The following is a 13,869-nucleotide window of genomic DNA, read 5'->3' on the forward strand; positions in this document are numbered from 1 at the left end:
TTAACCACAGGGCAGGCAAATAATTGCCGCAAAATGCAAAGCAGAGAAAATAATAAAGCTAAGACAAAAAGTATAATAATAAAATAAAACAAAAAATAATAAATAATAAAGAACGTACATGAAATGAAAAACCAATGAACCAAAAAATACAGTAAAATAAAAAAATGTCCCGTCAGTGTTAATAGTCTGTAGGACTAAAAAGTCCCTGTGTCTGCAAACAATGCCTCACTGTTTCAGATGGGTGTCAGGAAATCTGGTCCACTCTCAGTGAACCCGACTCAATATCCACGTTGATCCTGCACTCTCATCTCATTAGTTCCAACGTTGCGGGTGCTCCTAATGAGCCCGGTCAGGTCCACTCAAACAACAAAAATTCCACTAGGTGGAGGTGCACTCTCGCTGAAATGAATGAAGTCCGTTCATAAAAAAGACTTTTATTGGGAAGGTCAAAAAGCCTTATCTGTCGATGTTTCGGTCCGTATAACGAACCTTTCTCAAGACTAATTGCTCTTTAGGTTAACATCGTTCATCTTAATCATGTGTCTATAAAATAAACAAAATACAGACAGGTTCACATACACAGGGAACTAAGCCTCCCAGGCCAAATCACATCTGATCAAAAGTGTATAGTATGTTTGTCTCTATGGATCCACCTTAATCCCAATTCAATTAAGTATCACCAAGCTGCTTTAAATCAATACACCACCGTCACCTGTGACAACACCACTCAAAGCTCTATGTATCATATAGTGTTAACAGCTCACCTAAGATCAGATTATAGTCATCCAAATAACTTGCTAGCACAAAGGTAGCATTCCGGACACAGCCATAAGTGTCAGCGATATACATCTATAAGTACGAATGTATATAACAAATTGAGTTGCTATCAAATGAACATCTCATCCTAGTGCATAATTGCAAAGTCACAAACGTACCTGATCAAACAGATCCTGCTACCATGTTACAGCCACAGGGTCATACACGATGAAGCGTGCTGCATAAATAACAACAAGAACTACATATGTATATCACTTCAATCTAGATTCTATATCTGATAAAAGAATACAAAGTGACACACTTACATGGGTGGAAGGTGGATCAAAGCGTCCCTGTGCTGCATAACACATGACTGCACTGGGACTGCTATTTAAGTGTCCCGGACCGGAAGTGACAGGAAAAACCACTTGCAACGTCCATACACTTCCTACCACAGCAAAACAACAGCCTAGTGTGACAAAGGGCTCTCACAAGCCACTCCAATTTAGTTCACCCGCTAACCAACAGCCTCCGCTGCCTGGGGACATAATCTGTCACGATCACCCAGCCTAGAACGCCGCTACGGCTGAACGCGGACTGAATGCGTTCCATTAGCCGGAAATGCGTTCCAATGGGGCGGAAGTGACGTCGGAGCGCACCCGATAAGCAGTGCTACTCAAAAATAGCTAGAACGTGGACACATAATCGGTTCCACCTCATATCAAGCTCAGAACTGCCCAGCACAGGTGTCTGGACCAATGAAACACTTAAATTGGGGATCTCATAAAGACAAACTATATTACGAATGCATTAAAAACATTACTAGATATAATCTAGGAAACTAATAAACAATCAGTTATTTTCAGATGCCTAGGCCTGGGAGATCGTCCTTACAGACAGCCATCACGTGATGGGACTATTACAGACATAAGTACTGTATACATATATTTTCTCATTAGAACTCTTAGTACCCAAAATGTTAAGTTATTTATAATAAACTAGTGCAAATGAATATGCAAATATGGCTCATTATATAATCGCATAATTATCTCATATTGTAAAAAACTGGGGAATTTATCCCCTAGAGAATAATTATATTAATATTAGAACGTATCAATCACAAAGAATTCAATAATGAGTACACATGTATACAGGAAAAAACAATTAATATTACAAAAAGACATTGAAAGGATTAGACTCATTAAGTCCTCTGGGTGCGACCGTGTCCAACCGATGTATCCAATAGCTTTCGCGTCTCTTCAACAGCAGGGACCGATCGCCACCAGTAGGACATGGTGGAATCCAATCGATTAATTTACATTTTAGACTGGCAACTTGGTGTTTTGCTGTTAAAAAGTGCCTTGCCACCGGTTTATCCGTTTTGCCTGTGGCTAGTGCAGTATGAATCGAGGATCGATGGTTAGCCATCCGGTCTCGAAATGGCCGTGTGGTCAGACCGACATATACAAGCCCACAAGGACACTTAAGGATATAAATGACATGGTCTAACCGACAATGTAAATGGTATCTTAACTTAATCACCTTACCCGAATGGGGATGATAAAACACTGGACCAGTCAACATAGATCTACATGTGGTACAGCTACCACAAGAGTAGCTGCCTGGTCTTGACTGCATGACTTGGAATGGAGTCAATTCCTTCTTTGGAAGCATAGTGCGGCGCATCAGTAATTGTCTAAGATTTGCGCCTCTGCGATAAGCTACCATAGGTGTCTTCATTTTAGAGAAAGGAAGATTGACGTCAGAGGCTACAATCGGCCAATGTTTCCTTAATGATTTCCGTATAGTAGTGGTATTGTCAAACTGTGTCGGAAAAATCATGCGATCTGCATTTTTATTAGATAGACTCTGTTGACCTGAAAAGATCTTTGTTGCTCTATTTAGGCATTTGGTTAATGTTCTAGGTGAATATCCCCGACTCAAAAATCGAGAGGTCACCTCTGAACATTGTATGTTTCTACGATCTGGTTCAGAGTTTATACGCATGATTCGTAAATATTGTGAAATTGGAAGGCTTTCTTTTAAAGCCGGAGGGTGAAAACTGTCTGCCTGTAGCAGCAGGTTACGGTCTGTAGGTTTGCGAAATACAGTAGAAATAAAGCCTGCGTCTGTTCTAATGATGGTGACATCGAGAAAATTAATTTCGGTAGATGAGGTGGTATGTGTCAGGCGGATCGGGCTATCTAATGCGTTTAATTCATTGACCATACAATTGAATTCAGATTCAGTACCTCGCCAAAGTAGAAAGATGTCGTCTATAAATCTGCGATAAAAAATTATCTTATGGCCATACACAGGTAATAGATAGGTGTTCTCGTAATTAGCCATGTAAAGATTGGCATATGCTGGGGCTAAATTAGACCCCATTGCGGTGCCTGCAATTTGCATAAAGTACTTATCTTTGTATAGAAAGTGATTTTGAGTCAATACTAGTTCAGTGAGTTCTAGTATGAAGTCAATAGGCAATTCAAGATTCTCAGCTTTCAACAAATATTTCTTAATAGTATCAAGCCCTGTTTGATGCGGAATTACCGTGTATAATGAACATACATCTAGGGATGCCAAGATCAGATTTTCATCATTAACCTGAATCTTATGTAACTGGGTCAAAAAATCACCGGTGTCCTTTAGATAACTTCCAGTTTTTGATACTAATGGTTGTAAAATACTATCCACTAGGATAGCCAGTGGTTGCAATACAGAACCCTCCGCTGCTATGATGGGCCTTCCAGGTGGGTGGGCCAAGGTTTTATGTATTTTTGGAAGCGTGTATAGTATGGGACACTTAGGGTGATCAACCTGCAAGAAGTTTTTTAATTCCTCGCTAATCCAACCCTGTTCATAGCCAAATTTAATAGTAGAATCAACCATGTTCTTTATTTTAGCCATGGGATTACATTCTAGAGGTCTATACGTCCCAGAATCCGCTAGTTGGCGTTGAATTTCTTGGTCATAGTCAGCCCAATCTTGGACGACGACCGCTCCCCCTTTATCCGCGGGACGGATAACTATAGAGGTGTTCTCCCTGAGTGCTTTAAGAGCCAAACGTTCAGAGGGGGTCAGATTATCATACATCTTAGATGTTTTATCTGTCTCAATGTCAGATTGGACTAATCTCAAAAACGTTTTAATGCTTGCATTTGTTGATGGGGGATCAAAATGGGATTTTCCACGAAATCTACTAGGTTCACCAACTGTAGTTTTATCAGAAAAATGTTCACGAAGCCTCATAGACCTACCGAATTTGTATTGATCAACTACTTTGTTAAATGGTTGGACTGTACATGTTGGAACAAAGGTTAACCCTCTGGATAGAAGTTTTATTTCGGCTTCATTTAATGGTTTACAGGATAAGTTGAAAACCGTGTTTACTTGCGTTTCTGGCGGCCTCTTCGCTTGACCGCCACCCCTCCTCGTGTGCGATCGGTGCCGCTTCTGAGATATTTGCCGGATCCGGTAGTGTTCTCCGGTCCGGGTTCTAAAAAATTAACAGTGTCTGAGGGCCCTTCCGTGTATTCAGCGTCAGAGGTAGAAACAGAAGACCCAAATTCTTTGGGAAATGTCTGAGTTCTGCGCCTACGGGGATAACGTCTGTTAAACTCGTCTGAATTGCCAAGAACCCAACGGTATACCGTGTGATTGGAATAATCGTTGGTCACTGTTAATAATTTTTTCCGTTTAAACGAGATTAGTTCTTTTTTATAATTTTCAACTTGTGTTTGTAATCGGTCTGTCCAGTTTTGGGATTTATCATCCCGGAGTGTGGGGAGTGCTGTGATGTTCGTAGTCTCAATATCTATCTTGATCTTTTTGAGTTCTAAACCCACCTCCTCTATGACTAAGGCCATAAGATCTAATGAACATTTATTAAGAACCCCACACCATCTACTACAGAATGTGGGGTTGTTTCTCCCTAGTGTGGGAATGTTGGCTATACGAAATCCTCTAGGTAACTGCTTACGTCTGTGATATTCAGAGAGGAACTGACCGTGTAAGGTCAGGTCAACCTCCCTCTGTCGCTGTTTCAATACTTTATAGAAGACATCAATCGGAGTATCTGAGGGTAAGGCATCGAAATCCAGCTTATCGAATAGGAGTTTTTCAACTTCCTCTTCGGTGAAGGAGACAGTGCCACCTTCTGCCTGGGATAGTAATCCATCATCCAATAAGTATACTCCAGTTTGTGACATCCTCTAGAGAATCAAAGGTTTTTATACCACAGTACTTTTTTAACCACAGGGCAGGCAAATAATTGCCGCAAAATGCAAAGCAGAGAAAATAATAAAGCTAAGACAAAAAGTATAATAATAAAATAAAACAAAAAATAATAAATAATAAAGAACGTACATGAAATGAAAAACCAATGAACCAAAAAATACAGTAAAATAAACAAATGTCCCGTCTGTGTTAATAGTCTGTAGGACTAAAAAGTCCCTGTGTCTGCAAACAATGCCTCACTGTTTCAGATGGGTGTCAGGATATCTGGTCCACTCTCAGTGAACCCGACTCAATATCCACGTTGATCCTGCACTCTCATCTCATTAGTTCCAACGTTGCGGGTGCTCCTAATGAGCCCGGTCAGGTCCACTCAAACAACAAAAATTCCACTAGGTGGAGGTGCACTCTCGCTGAAATGAATGAAGTCCGTTCATAAAAAAGACTTTTATTGGGAAGGTCAAAAAGCCTTATCTGTCGATGTTTCGGTCCGTATAACGAACCTTTCTCAAGACTAATTGCTCTTTAGGTTAACATCGTTCATCTTAATCATGTGTCTATAAAATAAACAAAATACAGACAGGTTCACATACACAGGGAACTAAGCCTCCCAGGCCAAATCACATCTGATCAAAAGTGTATAGTATGTTTGTCTCTATGGATCCACCTTAATCCCAATTCAATTAAGTATCACCAAGCTGCTTTAAATCAATACACCACCGTCACCTGTGACAACACCACTCAAAGCTCTATGTATCATATAGTGTTAACAGCTCACCTAAGATCAGATTATAGTCATCCAAATAACTTGCTAGCACAAAGGTAGCATTCCGGACACAGCCATAAGTGTCAGCGATATACATCTATAAGTACGAATGTATATAACAAATTGAGTTGCTATCAAATGAACATCTCATCCTAGTGCATAATTGCAAAGTCACAAACGTACCTGATCAAACAGATCCTGCTACCATGTTACAGCCACAGGGTCATACACGATGAAGCGTGCTGCATAAATAACAACAAGAACTACATATGTATATCACTTCAATCTAGATTCTATATCTGATAAAAGAATACAAAGTGACACACTTACATGGGTGGAAGGTGGATCAAAGCGTCCCTGTGCTGCATAACACATGACTGCACTGGGACTGCTATTTAAGTGTCCCGGACCGGAAGTGACAGGAAAAACCACTTGCAACGTCCATACACTTCCTACCACAGCAAAACAACAGCCTAGTGTGACAAAGGGCTCTCACAAGCCACTCCAATTTAGTTCACCCGCTAACCAACAGCCTCCGCTGCCTGGGGACATAATCTGTCACGATCACCCAGCCTAGAACGCCGCTACGGCTGAACGCGGACTGAATGCGTTCCATTAGCCGGAAATGCGTTCCAATGGGGCGGAAGTGACGTCGGAGCGCACCCGATAAGCAGTGCTACTCAAAAATAGCTAGAACGTGGACACATAATCGGTTCCACCTCATATCAAGCTCAGAACTGCCCAGCACAGGTGTCTGGACCAATGAAACACTTAAATTGGGGATCTCATAAAGACAAACTATATTACGAATGCATTAAAAACATTACTAGATATAATCTAGGAAACTAATAAACAATCAGTTATTTTCAGATGCCTAGGCCTGGGAGATCGTCCTTACAGACAGCCATTACGTGATGGGACTATTACAGACATAATGGGTTCATATGGCAACGGGTATACGTCATGGGAGGTAGAGCGCACACTGGCCCGTGATTCACGGGAAGCTGCGTGATTTCACCACTGTGCGACCCGTGTCCTCTGCATGAGCCACAAGCCCGGCTTGTTTGATTGGAGTTTACAGCAGTGGGTGCATTTATAAGCAGGGTAAGTTGAGGTGTGTTTGTATTGCTATTTTTAGTTTATTATGTTTTGTACATCCTGAAGATGGTGCCAAAACGTTGAGAGAGAAATTCATGCTGATCGTTTGAATACAAGGTTTAAAAAATCCTCTGAGTGCCGTCCCCTATATATATATATATATATATGCAGCAATAGGGATCATGCAGCGGCACTCAGAGACTAGAATCCGGTAAATAACGTGAAAAAAGGACTTTAATCCATAACAGCAAATGGGGTCACCCCATTTGCTGTTATGGATTAAAGTCCTTTTTTCAAGTTATTTACCGGATTCTAGTCTCTGAGTGCCGCTGCATGATCCCTATTGCTGCATGTTTATTATTCCAGAGGGCACCGGAGCATTTTTCTTCTGGGGTGAGTGCCAGTTCTCTTCAAGATATATATATATATATATATATATATATAAACAAAACAATAACCAATTGCGCTTGGTATAACTTTAAAACACTCAGATTTTAGTATTTCCAGCAGCTGTTCTTCCACGGTGTGGATTCTTATAACTGGTATCACCTGCAAGTATACCCTCACACCAGAGAACACACCCGAACAAAAAGACGGCCAGAATGGCCTAAATTAGATATGATACCAATTTGTTTTTATTAAAAAAAACATATAGAATTCCATAAATTCATATGAACATTTTTTTACAAATAAAAGATTCCATTCATTCATATAAACATTCTTAAAAGAAATATATCCAGATACAGTCAATAGGTTTTCTGTTCAAGCCTTTAAAGAACACCCTCACCCTTATAGGTGTATATTCTGTAGGGTGTAATGATGAACTAGATATGAGACCGTAACTGATTAGAGCCAACGCGTTTCGTCAGAACGACTTCATCAGGGGTTTCTGTATGGTATCACAAAAAAAGGAACAAAGGCCTTCATGGATATAAAACATTCATAGCCCATATATATAGGACCAACTTTTAATAGAGATGGATAATTCACCCAGAATGGTTGTAGGATGGTAAAACCAAGCATAAACGCATATCCCTTTAAGGGTATTCAGCTAGTTAATGAACCTGATTGCAGACTTTTTTCAGTTTGTATGCAGGGTCTGTTAAATTTGAACCTGCAGCCACCAGGAAAGAGACACAAGTAACAGCCAAATCCAAAATGAACACAATAGAAAACAGAGTGCGCTATAGCATACACAATGGTTCAATATTATTCAGTTTAACAAATCATAATCAAAGGTTCTCTTGGATTCCGTTCCTCTTAGTGGCTCCCCAATTTGGGCCTACAGAGAATCCCACTCACCATAGATAGATAATCACCTGGCAAAAAATGCAACCGATTAATAATAGAGTCTTGGTAAAGGAATTTTTAATACATGATCTTGTATAACATAATAGATTTTAAAAGCACATAGCAAATTAGACACACACCAAATTGCTTAGATGGTATAGAAGAATAACCTCCTCACCTTAACGGTGTGAGCTCAAAGGAGGATACTCAAAGCAAATGGGTAGTGTACAATAATCAATAAACCCTACGCGTTTCTTCCTGATGGACTTCGGGGATAAAATAATGTAATGTCTGGGTGAAAAGATGTATATAAAAGTTCACAGTAGTGGGTACATTTATAAGCAGGGTGAGTTGAGGTGTGTTTGTATTGTCATTTTCAGTTTATTATGTTTTGTACATCCTGAAGATGGTGCTGTCTAGCACCGAAACGTTGATAGAGAAATTTATGCTGATCGTTTGAATACAACATTTAAAAATCCTCTGAGTCCCGTCCCCTCTGTATTTATATATATATATATATATATATATATATATATATATATTGTATATAGGGAAATTGTTTCTTTAAGGGGTGCCTAATATGAAAGATTGTGTATATTGACACCCTTCATAGAACATCAAGACATATATTTATGGTACAGATTGGCCTATTTTTTATAACCTATTGTACATTGAATTCAACCATAGTACTTAATCTTCAAAGTATATATAATTTATTAAAACACTTTAAAAAAATATTTTAAATAAATTAATAGAACAGTAGATCAAATACATAGGTACACTTATATTTTTGTATGATCGAAAAAACAGCTTTTGTCTGTCGCCTTGAATCCAGACACTATGCATTTGTACCTATGTATCATCTATAACTTCATTGCGCACCGCACAGTCAGCACCGCACAGCACAGCATTGGGGGGCAACACCAGTAGCGGAACTTGCCCCGGTGGCAGCACCCTCCGGAAGGCGGCGGCCCGGGCAAAAATCCTGCGTGCCCGTAGCAAGAGTGAGAGTTGAGTGTGGCAGTAAAAAAGAGTTAAGGGCATGATAGCTAGTCAAAGACAAAATTGTATGGTGCCCTTAGCAATTGCCTATTTTCTTTCATGGTTAGGCAATAGCATTCTCTAGCACAAACTAGCAGTCACTGAACAGGGAAACAGACAGTATCAAGCAGGGCAAATGAGAAAGGAAAATTGAGTAATAATCAACAATTTTGATTCTTGACTACAGTTTGTTCTATTACAAGTTAACACTGTAAAAATTACTGATAACAAATGTAGACATTTTTGGGGCTAATCCATAGTTGAATGCAAATCCACATTTTTGCACTGCACATAACCTGGAACCATGTGTAAGCAATTACAGGCAATGTACAGTTTTGCGCATCTCCATTTGCAACTGGAGGGGCATAACTGCATTAACGGTGTGTTCAACTTCTCACCAAGGCAATGTTCACTAAAGGCATTTTGATGACGAACTATGCAGCTGGTTTGCCCCAACCAAAGACGTGGATGTAATCTTTTTAGACTTTGCCAAAGCGTTCAATACTGTACCACACATGAGACTTATCTACAAGCTACAAGAATCAGGGCTAGGAAGCACAATATGCACTTGGGTCAAAAACTGGTTAGATAATAGGAAGCAGCGCGTTGTGGTTAATGGATCTTTTTCAACTTGGACTGAAGTGCTAAGTGGTGTGCCGCAAGGCTCAGTATTAGGACCGCTATTGTTCAATATTTTCATTAACGACCTAACAGAAGGTCTAGAGAGCATGATGTCAATTTTTGCAGATGATACCAAATTGTGTAAGGCTATAAATACAGAGGAGGATGCCGAGTCTCTTCAGAACAACTTAGTTAAATTAGAAGCATGGGCAGCCAAATGGAGAATGCGCTTCAACACAGACAAGTGTAAGGTAATGCACTGTGGTAACAAGAACAAAAATTACACCTACCTACTAAATGTGGTAAAATTAGGGGATTCTGTACTGGAAAAGGACTTAGGTGTCCTCATAGATAGCAAGCTAAGCAGTAGTACCCAAAGTAGGACTGCAGCAAAGAAGGCTAATAAGATATTAGCATGCATAAAACGGGGTATTGATGCTAGGGACGAGAGTATTATACTCCCGTTATATAAATCACTAGTGAGGCCACACCTTGAATACTGTGTACAATTCTGGGCACCGTACTACAAAAAGGATATCCTGGAGCTTGAAAAGGTACAGAGGAGGGCGACCAAACTAATTAAGGGCATGGAGACGATGGAATACAAGGAAAGGCTTGAAAGACTAGGCATGTTTACATTGGAAAAGCGGAGACTAAGAGGGGATATGATCAACATCTACAAATATATAAGGGGACAATACACAGAGCTTGCACGGGACCTGTTTTTGGTTAGATCAACACAGAGGACTCGTGGACACTCGCTCAGGTTAGAGGAGAGGAGATTCCGCACAATACGGCGTAAAGGCTTTTTCACGGTAAGGACAATACGTGTTTGGAATTCCCTGCCCGAGGGAGTTGTAATGGCAGAATCTGTCAACACCTTTAAGAATGGGTTAGATAAATTCCTAATGGATAAGGATATCCAGGGGTATGGTGCATAGTCATGCATTATAGTTACTATAAATAGGGATAAAATGCAACGGCTGACAGCAGCATCAGTCAGAAATTTTAGTCAAATCATCATGCATAGGAGACCACAAATAGGTTGAACTCGATGGACAATTGTCTTTTTTCAACCTCAGATACTACGTTACTATGTAAAGCATGTGTATGGGGCAGACAAGCTGACTTTGCCCCTTTGATTGGGTCTTTAATGATCCTATTTATGTATTGCTAGCTTTATCTTACCTGAATAATATGCAAGTTTTCCTCTTGCTTTTCTTAATATTCTAACTCAGAGGTTCTCAAACTGTGTGCCGTGGCACCCTGGGGTGCTTTGGGGTACTTGCAGGGGTGCACTGGGTTGGTGGTCAAGGATCAAGTCAAATTATTTATGGTAAATGTAATAGGCAAACCCAGTTCTGGTGGCTTGCCATAATAAATATATTGACAAACAGAAGTGAATCTTATCCCTCACCACATAACTGACCCTAAGGATAACATATAAACACAATTTACTTAATTTTATATTTTTTTCTGAATTTCTCAATAAGAAACTTTTGGCCTCGGGGTGCCTTAAAAAATATTGTGATACTCTAGGTTGCCATGACTGTTCTAACTCCTTTACTGTAATTACTTTTCATGAAAGAACAAAGCACGTTTACACAGTAGAATTTTTAATACAAAAAGAAAGAAAAATCTAGATTTTAATTTTATTTATCAACCCCTAGATGGCGACAGAACATTCAAATGTAACAATGCTAGTAGCTACTCATAGCACTGATCTTGTGACATGACTAAAAAAATTCATTTTGAAGATTCAATACAATGCAGTCAATTACAGTATACAATCTGCAAGTAATGAAGAATAACAATCAATGCTTATTTATGTTTAGAAAATAAAAAAATACTATGTCAAGATATTAACAAGAAGGAAAGCACACTAATATGCAACCTATTGAAAATGTTGTAAGTCTTGAATGATTTCTGTGTAAATGACATACTTTTTATAATTACTTAGTGCAGTGGTTCCTAAACGCGGTCTTCAAGGCACTCCAACAATCTAGGTTTAAAGGCTATCCATGTTTAGGCACATGTGACTTAATTAGTACCTCAGTTTGATTATACAATCTGTGCACAATCAGGGATATACCTAAATCCTGGACTATTGGGGTGCCTGAAGGACTGTGTTTAGGAACCGCTTACTTAGTGGTTAATATAGCATTACTGTGAAATCATATAACCAGGGATTATTATAGAAGGGTCATTCTTGTTATTTCCCAAACTCCGCATTTATAGTGCAGGTTTTATGGATATCCATGTTTGAGATTGTTAAATCAAATTGACTGAGGCACTAATTACAGTAAGTCACCTGTGCTCAAGCATAGATAGCCTTAATCCTTGGCCTGTAATTGCAAAATTTGGGAAACTCTAGTTTGGTGTGATTTTTTAAACCATGCAATTCTAGAAGACTGTAGCTGTTTATTTTATTTTTTAAAATAAAGCTATATTTCAAAATCATATTGTATCTTTTTTTCTATGAAAATTGTGACATTTCTGCACCCAATTGCATTTCATTGTAAGCATACAGGACAAAAAGTCTCAAACTAACACTAATACATACTTGCCTACCTGACCCTCTCCATGAGGGAGAAAATGTTCTGTTCCTGGACTTTCCTGGTAATGTATGATTGCCATCACCTGTGGTGAGCTAGGTAATTGATAAGAAAGGTGTTTCACCACAGGTGATGGCAATCATACATTACCAGGAAAGTCCAGGAACAGAGCATTTTCTCCCTCATGGAGAGGGTCAGGTAGGCAAGTATGCACTAATAAGGCATTGATATTTTGCTAATACCCACCCTCTGTTTTCACCAGAAAAGGGTAGTGTGGTGCATTTTAACTAGAAACGTCCACCTCCACTCTTCTTTAACCAAGTCTACCTAGCTCAGTTGGTAGAGCTTGAGATTCTTAACCTCAGGGTGGTGGGTTCCAGCACCACTTTGGGTGGTTGTTTTCCCTTTTCCTGTACCATTGTATGTGAACACTGTATACTTGCAAACAGTGGCGGATCTAGACTTAACTTTTAGGGGGGGCGGTTTAATAATTATGACCCCTCCCCCTAATCATAGCCCCTCCCACTTAGTAATGGCCTTCCCGTTCGCTTCTAAATTTCCTATTGTTGCCATTACTAATAAAATGTTGCCAGTTAGTGGAGAGAACCCTGCGCACTGGTGATACAGACTGGCGAATCGCCATTCCTTCCATCAGGGGTGGTAGAGGCTAAGACAGTAGGGCAATTTAAACATGCATGGGATAGACATAAGGATCTCCTTACAAAGAAATAAGGATCAGATAAGGTTAGAGATAGAAAATAATGTAAAAAAAAAAAAAAAAGGGGCAGACTAGATGGGCCAAGTGGTTCTTATCTGCCGACAAATTCTGTTTCTACAGCACACAGAATGAGCCGAAATTCACATTATAGCACACTGTATGAGCTGAAATTCACATTGTAGCACACAGTATGATCCAAAATTCACATTATAGCACACTGAATGAGCCGAAATTCACATTGTAGCACACAGTATGATCCAAAATTCACATTATAGCACACTGTATGAGCCAAAATTCACATTATAGCACGCAGAATGAGCCAAAATTCACATTATAGCACACTGAATGAGCCGAAATTCACATTATAGCACACTGTATGAGCCGAAATTCACATTATAGCACGCAGAATGAGCCAAAATTCACATTATAGCACGCAGAATGAGCCAAAATTCACGTTATAGCACGCAGAATGAGCCGAAATTCACATCATAGCACACTGAATGAGCCGAAATGCACATCATAGCACGCAGAATGAGCCGAAATGCACATCATAGCACGCAGAATGAGCCGAAATGCACATCATAGCACGCAGAATGAGCCGAAATGCACATCATAGCACGTAGAATGAGCCGAAATGCACATCATAGCACGCAGAATGAGCCGAAATGCACATTATAGCACGCAGAATGAGCCAAAATTCACGTTATAGCACGCAGAATGAGCCAAAATTCACGTTATAGCACACTGAATGAGCTGAAATTCACATTATAGCACACTGAATGAGCCGA

Source organism: Pseudophryne corroboree, chromosome 3, assembly GCF_028390025.1.
Source record: "Pseudophryne corroboree isolate aPseCor3 chromosome 3, aPseCor3.hap2, whole genome shotgun sequence".
Lineage (NCBI taxonomy): Eukaryota > Metazoa > Chordata > Amphibia > Anura > Myobatrachidae > Pseudophryne > Pseudophryne corroboree.